The sequence below is a fragment of the Erithacus rubecula genome (assembly GCF_903797595.1).
Source record: "Erithacus rubecula genome assembly, chromosome: 2".
Classification (NCBI taxonomy): domain Eukaryota; kingdom Metazoa; phylum Chordata; class Aves; order Passeriformes; family Muscicapidae; genus Erithacus; species Erithacus rubecula.
Genome location: NC_136685.1, coordinates 108,052,866 through 108,069,445, shown reverse-complemented (window position 1 = coordinate 108,069,445; position 16,580 = coordinate 108,052,866). Strand labels below are relative to the sequence as shown.

At 46.1% G+C, this 16,580-nt stretch overlaps 1 protein-coding gene across 1 annotated transcript in view; it reads left to right on the top strand.

The window, feature by feature from the left end:
* SPTBN1 (spectrin beta, non-erythrocytic 1) overlaps positions 1-16,580 on the top strand; it is a 110,742-nt gene that overhangs the window by 32,320 nt on the left and 61,842 nt on the right.

The window sequence follows — 16,580 nt, the reverse complement described above, 5'->3', positions numbered from 1 at the left end:
AGGTGTTGAGACAGGTTTATTAAATCAGCTGCACTGAGACAAAGGTATCACCTGTTCCATTTGTGATTCCAATGGAGTGCAGGGTGCCCTTTCTGCTCTGCACTCCGGCCTTGGGGGTGCATTGGATGCCAAACACCTTTACGTGTCAGGCACAGGCCAGGATCAGGTGTGGAGCTCAGCAACAGGGAAATGAAGTAGTTCATGCAGGTGGGCAGAGAGCAGATCACATAACTCTTCCTGGGGATAGTAATGCCACTGCCTTAATGGGACTGCTCACAAAGAGGGGTCCTTTAATTCCATGTGCTGCCTTTCATTCCAGCAGTTCCCATCAGTGTGCATTTGGAGGGACAGGGAAAATGCCTTACCTGGGCAGGGCTGTGCTGAGTGGGGTCAGAAACAGCTTGATGTACCTGTGGTGATAGGCAAAATGAATCTCAGCTTGGGTTGCTTTATTTTATTTACTCTTGTTTGAGAAAGAAACTGTGTTTTACTCCTGCCACTTTAGTGGTTGTAGGTTTTATCCTGTTCCTTGGGTGGGAAATGCTTTTAGTACAAAGCTCATGAGCCGTGTTTGGGTCCCAGATCTCACCTTACTGCAGCTGCTTGTTCCACTTACTTTTATAGCAAGCAGAGCTCCCCACCTGAGTAATGAATAATAAACATGAAACTCTTATTTCAAGGAGAAGTAATGTAAGGAAGTACTTGAATTATTTAGCTAGCCTAAAACACATACCAATGTCAAAGCAAATAATTTTGCTGAAGATTCAATTCAGATATTTAAACATTTTCCCACAGTATGGTGTATGTATTTTTCTTCTGAATAAGCATTACTCGTAGTTATTTTAATTTGATACATTTCCATACCTATAATTCTCTATGGTTGGTGCTGAGAATGCTGTGTGCTGCCAAAATTTGGCTTAGCATCCTGCATTGCTGCAGCACTGCCTGAAAGCTTAATCATGGTGCAGGGAGAGAGGAGTGAGGAGAGGTTTGTATTTCAAATCCAAGGTTATGGTTAAAGGCTGAGCTGTGGGACGCCTGGCACTGTTCAACATAGGTTTATAGATATGCTGTCTGGTGGGTAACCTTCCCTTGCATCTCCCCAGAAAGGCACTGGCAGGTTTTTAACAGCTGCAGCCTGGAGCTGGGCTGGCAATGATCTCTGTCATTGTCCTGTTTCAGTGGGGACAGCCCTTTCTGGAAAGGTGTTTTCTGATTCAGCTGCATGTCACAGGTCTGGGCACAATGAGCACTGGGTGAAAGCCTAGTGCACACACAGTCAGCTGGGGGATGGCAGGAGGGCTCTGCAGCTCTGCCTTTGGCTGGCTGTTGCACCATCACTTTCCTCTGGGTGGACTTCACTGCTCTCTGAAGCAGAAGTAGTTTTGTGTCACTTTTGGTGTCTGGATTTACTGAACAACACTCCAGCTTGACTTGGTGAGCGCTGGGCACGAGCACCTTCCCACATCTCCAAGGCTGGGCATCCTCTGACAGTGACAGTTCTCTCTCCAGAGGTCATGGATTGCATCTCAAGACTGCCTGCAGCTGTCCCCTTGCAATATGTCAGTGACAAGATAAAACAAAAGACTATCCATGACTTGCAGTCTGTGAAATGCTCCTGCCTCATTATCCCCTTGTCCTAATGTGAAAGGTTTCAAATAAACACACCAGGCACTGGTTGCTTAAATTCCATCACCAAGATGCAAGCAGCTGTATTCCAACCTAGAAGAGCCGTGGGCATGTTACACTGCCTGACTAATGGCTCTGTACTCTCTGTGGGTAGGAATCTTCTTTCCATACTCTTCCACAAGCTGTGAAGTGCCTCCTTGGCGGAGCTTCCATCTCATGTTCATTCTACTTCACTGTAATTGAAATGAAACTTACTTCCTTTAAGGTAAAGTAAGGTAAAGAGTGAGGAAATAAGAAGTGAGGTTTGTAGCCAGAGTTTGATACTCTGCTGTAGGAAGAGTGCGATGGCCCCACATTCCATCAGGATGTTGAAATATTTAAACAGCAAAGGCAGGAGGTGGTGGTCAGAATAATTGGTGATCAAACAGTCCTGAAGGAAAGCTCAGGTAAAGCAGGTATGATACAATAAGAGTATAAAAGCAGTGTTGTTAGTACACCAGCTGATAATCAATGTTATTAGAGTGGTCTATGCACCATGAAAACCAGAATGCAAAGGGTCATTTTGGTTTAAAACCAAGACATCATCTGGGAACTCGCCTTTCAATCAGAATCCAGATTTGGAGGGATATGCAACCAGATTGGTGCTGTTCATGTTGAGCTAACTCACTCTGCAACTGATATGAGAAGAAGGTAACTGATCCTTTCTTCCCCAAGTAAGGTATCCCACTGTAGGAAATCATCTTTCACCTGTCCTTGTTCTCCCTGGTTCTTTGGAAGGTCTTGCTGGAAGACCAGGTAATTCTACCTGCTCCATAGGAGCCAAAAAGATATCGTGTTTGTGCAAGATTCTTCATTCACAAATCCTCAAGGGTTGGATTTCGTCTGTCTAGGACCATTAGCTAACAGGATTTGTTGTGCAGCTCCTTGGTGCACAAAACTCTTGCTAAACCTTAGGGAAACAGTTCAGTTGTTCAGCAGAATTTTTCACACTAAGCCTTTGGGCTGTGAGGTTCAGGTGAGCCAGATGCTGTTTTCAGGTAGCGTGAGAGTTGTCACCTCCAAAACTTTCCATTTCTTCAGTTGGCTAATTCAATATTAAACTTGGCTACAGTTACTTGCTTTTCTGCTCATTTGTATTTTGCCCTTTTATCCTCTGGGTTCATCCAAGTGACCAGAAGGTCTGTGACTCAGTTTTCTGGCCCATGAATTAAAAGCAGTTTCAAGGTTTATGAAATGAGAGGAGTTTCCTGGTGTGGGCAGGAGTGCATTTCTTTTCCAGCTTCACCCAAGTGGCTGTGCATAAGTCGGGGCACTCACTGGCAGCAAGATGGGGAAAAGCACTGAAATTGTTACTGAAGTTACACTATTGAATTTTTTTTCTTCTTAATATAGTGGAATAGCCATTTCATACGGTTAAAAAAATTAGACAAAACTTCTGGAGGGAAAGTTCTGGGTACCTTATGTGGGGTTAATAGCCCCTTGTGGCCCTGATATTTGAGGCATTTCCCCCACAGCTCCAGTGCAAAAAGTCAGCAGAACAACCCCACAGAGAAGTGCAAAGGAAGATTCTGCCTCTAGTACTCCCCAGGTGTCACACCTGCCTGGCCCTGCTGTCGAGCATCTCTCTCACAGCAAAATTTCTGTTTCACTCCGAGCATACAGAATGAAGTTTCAGGTCTCAAACCAATAAAAAAGAGCAATGTACAATGATGTAGAGCTTAAGAGAATAAACCTTGGATTTGTTCTTGGCTTTGAAAGGGCACACTTAGAATAAGCTCTTGCAGGGTGTTTCCTGAGTATCCTGCACCTGAGCTATTTGGGGCTTAAAAATCAGTCACTAATTTGAATAGCAGCAAGTGGTAAGGAAGGAGAGCTCAGCATTACAGTGATGCTCATAAATCAACTTGAAAGGGCATGTGAAGGATTCACTTGAGACTAAAGAGAAAGAACAGCCTCAGAGCAGTGAAATCTGCTCTGCACTGGTGTGGCAGAGCTGGTTATCAACCCCTGGGTTTGTTTAGAGCTACAGGCCTAATGCAGGCATACCCAGATGAGCATGAAAGGGCATATTTTGAAAAGTCTTGTTTTGCTCAGATAAAAGTTGATGGAATTATTTCCACAAGAGCTTTTCCAAATGTTGACCTCACCCTATGCTTTCCTGCTGGATTTTACTTCTGGAACAGTTTCTTCTGTTGTTTCTAAGCTTCCCAGGATCAGCAGGGGCGGGTGTCAGGAGCGGCAGTGTCGTTTGGTGTGTTGTGTGTCATGCAGGCGTGAAGGGAAGGAGCAGGGCAGCAGAGAGGCTGCTGTACTGCCACATGTCACCTGTGGTGCTGGCTGGGACTCCCAATGCACACTGGGCTCTTATCAGAGAGCAAGGGAAAGCTCAGCCCATCTGTCACTGTGCATTAATGCCTTGGCTTTTAAAGTTGCATTGAGAACTGTTTGTAAAGCAGACAGCAAAAACCAGACAATAAATAAGACTTTGTTCTTAGTGGGTTTATTCTTAAAGATTATCAGTAGACTGACCCAAAAAGAAGAGCCAGTATGACTGTGAAACAAAAAATAATTTGCAAATAGAAACAATGTATTCAATGATCAAAAATGTAGCTTGGTGTACAGCTCGTTTGTATCTTGCTGCTGTAACAATGTGTTTTTTAGTTTCATTTGGCATGGTTTGGGGTTTGTCCTCTCTCTCTTCAGAATCAGAGAGGTCCTGTTGCAAAGTACCTGGAGGAGTAAATCAGGTTCTTGGTAATCTGGTTAATCCCTGGTTCCGTGTAGGCTCTTGAGTAGAGAGCCAAGCTGCTGAAAAGATGTCCTGCTGAATGCACCTTCAGAATTGTCTGGAACTGTGCGTGCTTGTCTGCTCCATGAACAGGATTTATGAGTACTTAGCAACCAAGTGGTGCAGGACAGTGGTTGCATCCTGGTGAATGACTGTAATCTGGCACGCTTTGTTCAGGCAGGATGAGCTGGGGCTGGGAAAATAGGCTTTTTGTTTCTTTGGGACAGAGCAGGATAGGAGCAGTTCTGGCAGCCCTGCTCTGGAAAGTCTGAGCGCTGCCGTCAGTTTGCACCTCCCCTGAAATCCTTTCAGGACTCAGCACTGTCGAGTTGGACACGTATACAGGACAGCTCAGCATCTTGCCAGCATGAGCCTGTGCTGATTGAACCCTGGATCCTGGAATTCCTGTGCATTCAGCACCTGGGCTGGAATACAGGTCCATATCTGCTTCTTGCTGTTCCTTGAGGAGAGCTGTAGGCATACACCAGTCCTCATGCACAGAGGACTCTGTGCTTGGACAGCAATGCAGTAATTTAACAAGATAATAGAGTTCTGTGCTCTAGTTAAGATTAACTATAACAAGCCATCTGTACCCAGGGGAAGCCAATGGAAAACTGATGTATGTGTGCTGACTCTGTGTGCCTAGGTGTATTTGCCTTTGGGCTATCACCAGTGAAATGTGCACAGGGATAATCCTGCAGCAGGTCAATCTGCATAGGCATACCTGGGCACTGCACTGATTTCCAGAGTGAACTTCCTAAGGTGGAAGCTGTGCCTTCATTCCCAGAGCAGCACAGCACACTGCTCTCCTCCAGCCTACTCCAGTTTTCCTCATCCTTTCATCCCCATGGCATCAGTGAAGAGTAAGAGCACCAGGGGACACACTTTTGGCTGCCCCAAAACACTGAGCTGAGTGGGAGGCAGCATTCTGCATCAGCAGGGCAGGAGTTGTGAAGGGAGGGTAAAGAGCTCTGGCTGCAGCAGCTGCTCTGGGAAAGGAAAAATGCCCCCTGGGAGACACCCTCATGGAGTCAGTGAGGGCTGAGCCAGGCACTGTCTTAAGCTTGGCATAATATGCTGAAGTTGACAATTTAAAGGAGACCTCCCAGCCAGATTGTTACCTGGTATAAACTGGATTCTCCCCTGGCTTCTCTGAGGCCAAGCTGTGTTACACCAGCTGGGAGCCTGACCAGAGGTGGCCCTTCATGGGAAACCTGGAGACTGAAAAGACTGCAGTTGTTTGCTGTTGAAGTCAAATGTTTTAGGGATATTTAGTACAGAGAAACCATGAGACCCTTCACTGAGATAATGAGATTGTTTTTTAGATAATTTACTGAATAATCTTAATGGAATGGATTTCTTCTTTATAGAAACTACATGCCAATATTGGCAATATATGTATTTTTTAAAATTATGACTTCTCTCGGGGGTGAGCTTAGCTGTGGATGAATTTCAAAACCTAGTCATGAGTCTGTATTTCAAAAGAAGTCTTTCCACAAAAAATGCGTATGCAGAAGAGAATGTTCTCATCTCACGTCTTTAGCATCTAACTAGCAATGTTTCTGTATTTATGTTATTTATTCAGCCAAATCTGCAATGTGCCTTGCATTTTTTCCTTCTATTTGTTGCTGGGATACTGCCTGAAAGCACTCCCTGAAGTATAAATAATGCCTAACAGAGCACACTGCAAAGTGAAATTCAGTGCAGGATTCAAACATGTTTACTAATTTCTGTTAACCTTGGAGCTCTTCTGATGAGGAAAGATTAGGGATGAAATCATTCCCTCGGATCAGAGCTTTGATTCTTATCTTGAGGTAATATCCTGGAGAGATATAAACCCAGATTGCCTGGAGACAAATTTCCTTGATGGAGAAGAGGCAAAAAGAACAGGAATAGGGATGAGAACCAGCCACAAAGAGAGGGTGATGAAAATCCACTTCTCAGTTCCACTTCTTAGGTTTCCAGCATTCTCCCTAACAGTTTTGAGCTCTCTTAGTGAGCAAGGCACTCACTACTGTTCTTTTTGCCAACCACTTTGTATGTTGTATCAGGATTTTTTCAAGTTTTTCTTCCTTTATTAAGCCTTGAGGGCAGAGAGGTGTCGAGTGACAGTGTTTGTACATCCATTTGTATAATGTTTTGTTTTTTCAATACATCATAGAAAAATGAAGTCGGTTGCTCTGCAACAATAACTTCATGAGTTGGACACAGTTAATATTTGTCAATTGATCACAAAGGTTTTTTTGTGGAGAGGGGCAGTTTCCACATGGGTACATACTGTGGCTTGTGGAGATTTGTGAAGATCAGTGTATTCCACTGCTTGTTTTCATCCATTTCCATTTTGCTCAGGAGTAGCAGGACATTGAATTGTCATGCCTGAGTGATTATGGTGTAGCAACAGTGCATCTTTTCTGTTCCTGCTGAGACTGGAAAGAAAAATAAAATGGTGCAAAAGGGAGAAAAAGGAGACTGGGTATTTCTGTCTTGCTCCCATGCATATAAACACAGGTGCAATTCAGGGGGAAGAGACAGGAGGAAGAGGCAATGACAATAATCCTGGCTTCTGAAAAAGCAAAGCAAAACCCATAGAAAATGAAGAAGTGTTTCCATGACAACATTTCCAGCCAGTGAGTGTGTTAAGTGTGTACCTGTGCAGTGTGCTTGATTTGCAAGGACTGTCCCTCCATGTCAGAGAGCAAGCTAAGTGCATTTCATGGTCAACAAATAAAACCTGGGAATGTAGTTACAGCTTTTTAGGGCTGACTTCCCTGTGTTGGTGAGTTCATGGAGTATGGCAAGCAGTACAGGTTGGAATGCAACAGAAACCATCATTTCTTCTGAAATGTTCCACAAGTGCCTCCTGTAGCTCTTCCCTGCTGGCCTTCCTGGCAGGTATTGACTCCTGCAGTTAGCAAGGACATACTGTTACAAAAGTCACATCAACTTTCCTGTTAATCTGGGACTTGTGTAAACTGAAACCCAAAACCAGGTGGAACTGACCCAGTTTCAGTAATAAATTGATATTCTGGCCTGGTTTGTGAGAAAATTCCCAAAAGGTTTTGGTCTCAGATGTCACAACCTAGAGATTCACCTGGAGCCCAAAGCTGGTTTGTACCTGGGACTCAGAGCAGAGCTGCTGTCAGGCCAGCCTGGACATGGCAGAAGGAAAACATGTAAACAGACCCTTCTGTAATAAAAATCCTTGTCTCCTGCTTTTTAATGGGCCTTTTCCTTGCCTTTGGATTGCACTGGCTCTCCAAAGACCACGTCAGTCCCAGAGAAGGTATCTGGAAGGGACTGGGAGGACCCCATGACAGGGTAGTTGCCCCTGACCTAAAATCCCCTTTGAACAGAAACATTGAGATCCTTTCTGCATGGAAATGTTGCTGATGAGGAGATCTCTTGGTTTGCTTGTATTCATTTCAGCTCCTTGTTACCAAGTGTTGCAGGACGTGGCAGGTTATGAACTGGAGGGTTCTGTTCCCTCCAATACCTGCAGTAGAGATAATGAGCTTGGCAGCTCATTTCTGCTTGGTGTGTGGGCTGCTGCTCCCTGCTTCCAGCATCTTAGATAAAAAACTGGAGGGAAACCAGCTAACTCTTCAGGATTCATGTTATGCAAATTGGCAATTAGGGTAAAAATAACTATTTCCTATTATGTTCTAGAACAATCCCAGCAAAACCTATCTCTCCTTGTCCAATATGCAAGGAAAGGTTTTGTTTTTACTGTGAGGATGGTGTGGTAATGAGTTTTCAGTTCCTAATTGTAGCACTTAGGGGATGTGTAGAAACTTTACCCACCTTCAGGAGAGGAGCAAAATATTACGTGATCTCTCTGGCATTTTAGTTTAATAAATCATCCTTTTTATCTTGCTTTTTTTTTTTTTTCTAGTTAGCCACCAACTAGAGAATTTACAAGAGTAAAGAGAAAAGACAAAGGTGATGATTAACCAGGCTCATAATTATTGTAAGCTCTGGCTTAGAAACATGGATAATTAGGAATTTGGAAGGGAATTTTGCTGGACTTAACATTTGTTTCTTCCTTAGAAACCTTATTTTTTTCCTTTGTGTCAGAACCTGTTTGCTTCAGCAGCATTTTTCAGAACCATGTAAAGACAAAGCCCAGGAGAGACCCTTTTGTGTTCTGGATAAACAGCTGTTTCTAAATGTCACTTGTACATTCATAATATTTCTGTGATCAACCTCTCATTCTCCTTGAGGCTTTGCAAAGCTCTGATCATGTCAGCTAGGACACTCTGCATTATGGCTAAGTGGATAATCACTTGTGTTTTGTTTACTCTGAACAAGTACACCATCACCTGGCAGGTGCTCTGGGACAGGGACAATTCAAACCATGCCAGCAAACTCATTTCACAGTTATGGGTAAAAAAGAATAAAATTTAGAGGGTGAAAACAAACCCCAGCACATCTCTCCCTCCTCAATATGCTAAGTTAAATGAAGATCTGGCCCTTCTTTTCCTGCAGTGCTGTGATCAGTGATGAATTACACCACGGACCATTTCCAGCTGTGTTGATGTGATAAGTTGCACTTGGCGCAGTGCTCCAAAGCTATCTATGGCTTTAAAGCATTCAATCCCCTCCATAACATATTATCTAATTAGTGTTGTCAAGGGCTTAGTCAATTAAAGATAAACAGGGAAAATGAGTAGAACTGGGTGTCACAAAGGGCTTTGTGCACGCAGAGCCTTGTGATGGATCCGGTGCACGGCCACACGGCAGCGGGGCCGGGCTCAGGTTCACTCATTTGCAGTCAGCAGCAGAGCCATGGATTAGGCTCGGTGACTCACTCAAACCGGGAGCTGGCAGCGTGCCCGTGGGGAAGCTGCCTTGCTACATACGGTGTAGCATTTCACAAACACAGACATGTCCCCATTTTGCTCTGCTCTTTCCACTGGATTCCCACCGACCTGTTCCAGAGCTTTCAAGATGTATGGCAGTGCTGGTGAAGCAGCAGGAAGGGCCTGGCAGCTGAGCCTGGCACCAGCCCCAGGAGCTGAACCATCAGCAGAGTCTGTCACATCTGCTGCTGGGAGACACGCTGGTCAGCCCAAATGCCAACCTGGATGGCAGCTCAGATGAGGTCAGATATTCACAGCAAGTGCTGCTGACAACACGTCAGGGTCTGGTGTCTCTGTTTGTCAAACCTTGAACAAAATCACCTCAGTTCAAGCACAGCCCTTTAGCTTTCCCCCCTGCTGTTGTGCAGCCTGCATTGCTCCATACCTGCTGCACTTCCTTCCCTTTAAGGTTGTGTTCAGTGCTGCTGGGCAGGCCAGAACTGGGAGGGACAGAGAGGGGACAGGGACAAAAAAAAAGTCAAATCTCAAATTTTGTTCAGTCTCTCCTGAAGCTTGCCAGCTTCAGTTGTCCCATAGGGAACAAGCTGAAATGTAAATCTGAGTGTGTTATGTTAATGTTTCATGATGGGGTGGGTAAGGCCAGTCTGTTTTATATGGGCCTAAGCCAAATAATTATCTTTAGTTTTGAATATTTTCTTTTTGTAATAGTTTACTTTTTAATATTTTTAATAATGACCACGTGCATTAGTGCATTGCCTGCCAAAGGTTTTGGGAAAGCTTTCAGCTGGGGAAAAGTTCCTGCCTTGTGGCCTTCACGGTGTTAAAAATGCTCCAGTTTTCCCGTCAGTCACTTGGACTTTAGTTTTACCTTCTGAGCTCACATAGCAACACCTGTTTGCTCAAGGTGGGACAGAATGAGCTGATATGCCTGCAGGTAGGGCCTGGCTGCCTGCCTGCTCTTGAGGGGAAGGGTTTGCATTTAATTATAACGTAGGTCAGGCATGGCAGGCAAAAGCTGCTGTTGGTAGGAAGCTGCAGGAGGAATATCTGTGATGGAAATAAGCCTGTACTTGTGTGCTGGGCAAAACGTGCTCCTCCAGCTTGGCAGAGTTCACCTTGCTATGCTAACGGCTGGGAATTCAGATACTTTGGTGTTCTGTGCTGCCCTTGTTCCCTGCAAGCCCCATGGCCAGGGCTGGCATGTGGGTGCCTGTGTGCTGGAGGGACAGCTGGCTGCACAAAGATTATCAGGGGAGGCTTTAGCAGGAGCCTGCCACACCAGCCCATTGTTGTCTGGAGAGCAGCATCCTGCCTGCTGGGGTTGCAGCTGCAGGTGCTTCCTCAGCTTCCCCTGACGCCTTCCAGACACGTTTTTAGGGCATGAGCCTGGTCCCCTACACAGCCACTTTCCTCCCTGATACTGCCAAACCTGTCTGGGGCAGCTGAGGAGTCTTTTGTGACCCAGTGAGGGTAGTGCTGAAGGGATTGAAGGCCAGCTTTCAGAAATGTTTCAGCTCTCCTTGAGGTGTGCTGTAGTTCCAGGAGTCTTGTGCAAATACAGATCTACTGAAATAAAGGGATGCACTGAAACACCCCAGCAAAAGCCCTTCTGTATCAAATATGAGTGACTCTGGAGTAGAGCTATGGTGGTGCTTTAAGTAAAACAGTATAGTTAAGAGCCATAAATATTTTGAATGCATTTATGACTTCAGGAGCAGTGTGCCAGACATTTTCAGCAGTCCATGTGTTTCTGGAAACCCCAGCTTCAGCTGAGAAGTGTCAGCTTCCATCAATTCTCCCTAAATTGGCAGAGTTCATGGTTGGACTTTGTGCACATTTGTTCCCTGCGTGCTGGTAATGGCTGGTTGAATTTCCACCTTGCACCAAGTAGGACCTTGGGCTGCAGTGAGTCAGGGCAGTGGGCTGAGCTTCTCCCACAGAAATTTTCCTCACAAAAATTACTATGTGACTTAAACCTTGTGAAATGATGGTATCGAAACAAAGGCAACATTTTGAAATGTTTAATGAAGGGCTGGAGTGGGAGGAGGAGAGAACATGGATTCCAGTGGAAAGGAATTTGGAAATGCAAGAGAAGAAGAAAAGAGAGAACATTTCTATCAACATTATCAGCAGTTTTAAAAATGAACAGGGAAATGTTATGTACCGAGATTATGAATGTGGAATTGACCTTATAATTTCACTTACAACTGAGAGCTGGGAGCTCATGTCCCTGAGGGAAAACTGACATCCTGTATCTAATACCATCTGCAGGAACTGACTTCCAGGGCCAAGCCCAGCTGCTGCTGCTGCAGTGCACGTTTGTATTTCGGCAGGGTATTGAGGTGCCAGTCAGAGCTCGGCGCGGCATCCTTATTTACGTTAGAGCCCTCCCCCTGAGCGCACAGCCCATTAATCTTGCAGTAATACCCAGCACACTGATAACTGGGCAAGGAGCCACATGCACAGGGCATGTCAAAATCCTCAATATCGTCGAGTAACATAAACCGAAGTGACAGGAATTGGCAGTTTAAAGAACCTTTCGACAAAGCTTTCGTTTGTTCCCGGTGTGCTGGAGCGTACATCTCCCCGCGTCCCCTCCTCGGCCGGTGCTAAATACTGAATGAGCGCTTCTGTGTGCGTGCGGTGCTCCTGCGAGCCGACAGCCCCGCAGATAAATAAAGAAAAGTGCCCTCCTTTTCAAGTGATAGTAATCTGAGACTTTTCCGTTACATGAAGCTCCTAACAAAAGGCTGTAATTCCAGCAGCTTGGCTCGGGAAGGTACCACCGTGCGCGGCGGCGGTGCGGGCAGCGCGGGGCCGGGACCCGCGGGCAGCCGCTCCCGGGGCGCGGCGGAAGGACTCGCTGGGGCGTTGCATGAGCCGGGCCGCTCTTCCCCTGCTCCGCCGCCCCTTCGCCCTTGGTACAGCCTTCCTTTCCTCCACCGTGCCGTATGGTAATCGAGTGACATCAGCCCGCGCCCGGGCGCCTGCTGTTTATATTACAAACCAGCAGAAAGGTCTGAGGTGTGCGCGGCTCCTGGGAGCGCCGGTCGGGGCGGCAGCGCGTGGCTCCATGCTGCCTTTACTTCGGCCTCAATCGCACGCTTGCTTTTATTTCACTTGGTTTCGCCAGAGCCAGACCAGCGTTTGAATCAGATTCAAGCACTTGAGAGCTACCTGTTGTGGAACTGGGAAAAAAAAAAAAAAAAAAAAAAGAAACAACCCAAAAAACCGCCCTCCTGATGCTTTAAGTTTGAATCCATTACAGAGAGCTTACCGCCAAGCCACACTGCTGGATTTTGAACCGAAGCTGTTATTTACTTAGGGCTCAGGGGGGAGCGTTTTCGCTAGGGACTGACGCCAAACTACTGGAGGAAGCTGGGATTTACCTGGATGTATGGTAAAGAAACTTGTGGTTCCTTTATGCTGCAGTTCATCGTATCCCTGCGCTACCTGTAAATGGAATTACAAAAATCAACCAGTATGCCCGGGCCGTTGTCCCCAGGATACGCAGCTCAGGTGCCGTATAACTATAACCAGTTAGAAGGACGATTCAAGCAGTTACAAGGTAAGCCTGTGCGGGTTCTTTGGAGGTGCTGCCATGCTGTGATCCTTGTAAACACCTTAGTCTGGCCTTATTGCACCAAGGTGTTAGTGAGAGAGGACAAAAGTGGAGCTGTGGGAAAAAGCTCTGAGTTCTTTTAAGGGATACCGTGTGGCTTTTCTCACTCCGAAGGTGTCCTGAGCCTTACACAGGGTTAAGGTGTGTGTTCAGCCTCTGAACCACTCAGCCTTGCAAGGAGGACTAAGCCAGTCTCTTAGAACAATAAGGGGGAGAGTGAGGAAGCAGTCTTGTTGTTATTTTGTCCTTAAATAAAATGTAGTTAAAACTGGCCATCAGCCATAAACCCTGGCTGTGTTTGGGAGCAGTTTGCAGTGCAAGGGCCCTTTCCAGCCCCTGCAAAGGCGGGTGGCTTCACTTCTTCAAATGAAGAACAGTTGCATAATTCCCTAACGAATTAGTTTGCTCACGCCACAGATATCTGAGAAAGCACTGGTGTGCTTTAACATTCCCAGTTTTCTTTGCTTTTAGACAGGGGGAATGCCCTTTAGTATTTTCCCATTGAATTCCCTGCCTGTGTGAGGACCAGAGGTTTCTTTCGGGGTGCCGTGTGCTCTCTGCAGGGAGGGCAGGCCTCGGCCCGGGCTGCAAAACACCAGTGCAGGAGGGAGGAGGGTGCCCAGCAGCTCTGAGCCCCAGGCAGGGTAAAACAAGCTCTGCTGTTTCTCTGTGGAAGACACGTCCCAACAATGAATGAACTCCAGCATTGCAGTTGCAAAATAAAGAAGAATTCTTCACTGAGACCAAACCTCCTCCTCCTCTAGATCCATGTGACTCGGGAAATAGTCCCAGAGCAGCCTGAGTGCAGCAACGTGCTGCCCTTCTGTGCATGTTTCTTAATTTACTCTGATCTGTGCTGCGAGTGTGGTCTGTGGTTCCTGTCAGAGAGGGGGCAAGAGCTTGGTTAGTGCAAAGAATGTTGGCTTAAGGAGGGAGGGAAAAAAATGATTTCATTCATAGCACTTGGTTTATCTTGTGAACTGGCTCACAGCGATGGCTGCACACTGCATGTAATGAGGCAAAATGACAGCATCCTAAACACTGGGAACATGGAAATTCCTGGGACAAGGCATGGAAAATCCAGGCTCCAAACTTGCACACGAGGGAATACATTACAGGCTTTATCTTGGACATCTGTCAGATCTTAGGCTGTGGTACTCATGTTGGAAAGAACTAAGTTTGTGGCATGAAGAAAAACCTGGCTCATGCCTCTTTCTTTGCTGATTTAGTTAGCAGTCTAAAGAAGGCAGATTTTATCATTTTCAGGGTCACCGCTTCAGGAATCCATTATCTGTGTGTTTACATCACACTGAAAGAGGAAAGCAGGCTGCATTGTTGAAAGCACAGAAAGTGAGTTTTCCCTTCAGTGGAATGCACTGAGTTGACTTAAAAAAAAAAAAAAAGATTAAAAAAAGATGCAGTGCTCTCCCTAAAGTAGTGCAATTTCCTCCAGCAGAAGAGATAAAGTGCAGTAAATTCTGTGCAGCTTTGCAGCAGACCATCCTGTGGGTTTTTTCTCACAGCACAGGCTTGAAAATGAGTGCTGCCAGTGATCTTGTTCAGGGTGGAGCTTAGGTGCAGGCAATGTTGTAAATTATGCAGCAGATGCTCCATGAAAATGCTAAATAACCACACAAAATATGGTGTGTGATGGAAAGGGAGTGGCTTAACTCTGCTGACACAGAAGAGGTCTTTCCTCGGATTAGTGCTCTTTGCTTGAGGAATGCCTACAAAGCCATTGTTTTGGGGCTGTAAGATTTTCTGGGGATTCTTGCTGGAAGGCTCTGGTGTGAGCAGGGAGTGTTCTGTGGCACTGGGCAAGGCTCAGCCCAGCTGAGATGAGCTGAATATATGTAATTTTTTAAAATTACAGATTTATCACGAGTTTTACCTCTTTTACAATGGAGGTGCACAAACAAGTAAGAGGAGATGCATTGCAAATAATCAAATACTCCTTGGTAATTGTTTCACCCCTCCTACTTCTGGTAGGAGGGCTCTCTGGAGCAGCACCAGCTTGGCATCACACAGACTACTCTGACTTCTGCTCATGTCCTTCACACACTGAATTTACCCCTCTTTTCTTCACAGTTCCTACAGTTACCATGTGAATCCCCAGCTTTGCACTAGATTTTAATAAGGTACTGTTTAGACCTAGTGAATGTTGCTCAAGAAAAGCACTTGGGAGTATATTGTTTTGTCTAAAATAACACAGAGCAAGTGCTCAGGCCCTGTACAAAGAGAAGTCTGAATCAGCAATGAGTGGAAGACAACTGTCTCTGATCTCCTCTTTCCTAAGATAGACAATACACGGGGTTTGACACTGCCAGCTTCACACGAAGAGAGGAGGCAGCCTAATTCTGCCCCAAAATGCTATGGACAAAGCAAATTCACATCACATACGATTCCCTAGGCACTCCTATGTTCCACCTCTTTTTAAATGCCTTGAAGTGATGATTGTAAGGAAACTTGTTCAGCTTGATGGTGGTTGTGGGGTGATTAAAGCAGATTTTCCAGCCCAGTCCCACTTAGGCTGTGGGACTGCAGTGAAGGGACCAGACAGGCTCCTTCTGCACCTGGAAGGGTCACCTGGCAGCTGCCATTTGCCTTGATGGGCCAAAGAGAAGCAGGATGTGGCAGAAGCCATTGCTAGGGGTGGATCAAGACTTGTCTTTGTGTCAAAAGAAGCCCCGAAGTCCAGTGTAAAATAATCCAGGAGTTCAGCATACCCAGTCCTTGTGCCCGTGAGATTGCCAGCACAGGTGCAGGGAGAAAAATGCTGTAGCAAGTCATGTTTCCTTGCTGAAGTTTCAGTAAGTTCCCATTATGCTTAGTTCACCCGGTCCTGGAATGATAAGTGAGCGATACTATCAGTGCTTGCTATCATCTTAAGCCTAGGTGTGGAGTTTTGGTTCTCATGGCCACTTGTGCAGTAGAGAGGGATCAGGTTGCACGGCTGCCGTTGCTCGCTGCAAGTAAAGACAGAACCCCAAAACTTGTTTGTGGGAAACATGGTTCTGTCCGTGGAGAAAGTTTGTCCTGCTACATTGAGGAATTAAATGCGAATCACACCAGATCCGTTGTTGATGCCGATGTGGCAGGATCCTGTGGATTGGCTGGGCACGGGTGTAGGAGCTGGCAGGAAGAGGTTAATGCAAGTCAGGAATTTGGAAGGAGATCCCTGCAGCTGTATCAGCTTGCAGCGGGAAGGGTGCACAGGGAAGCAGCTATCATCACTGCTCCAGGGGCTCTTCCCGGCCGCTTAGCAGGACAGCGGGATTTATGAACAGCTCTGGCATTCGGGAGCTCGGTGACTCTGTCTCTTACCCTGTCATTGGGAAGTTGGGTCTCAGCTCCGGGGCTGTGCCCGAGGTGTGAGATTTCCAGCGGTAATTACAAATGAGGAATCTTGGGGGGTGGGGGTGAGCTAGATCGGCACTCCTGATAAGTCCCGGTGGAAAACCAGCTTTCAGAGGAGCTCTGCCCTGTGTCCTGCTGTGTGGGACATTTCAGGTTTGGGGATTTTTATAATGCTGCCTTTCAGGCTGGACATCGGGCATTTTAGTGGGAGCCTGGTGAGTTTTGGTGCTCAGACTGCATGAGAGGAAGTGCCTGTATTTTGAGCCGTGTTAGAAATAGTATGTTTAAAACACTGGACACTGGAATAAGCTGTAGGAAAGGTGAGCTGCCTTTCCCATCAGAGGTGTTTAAGATCAGTTCTAAA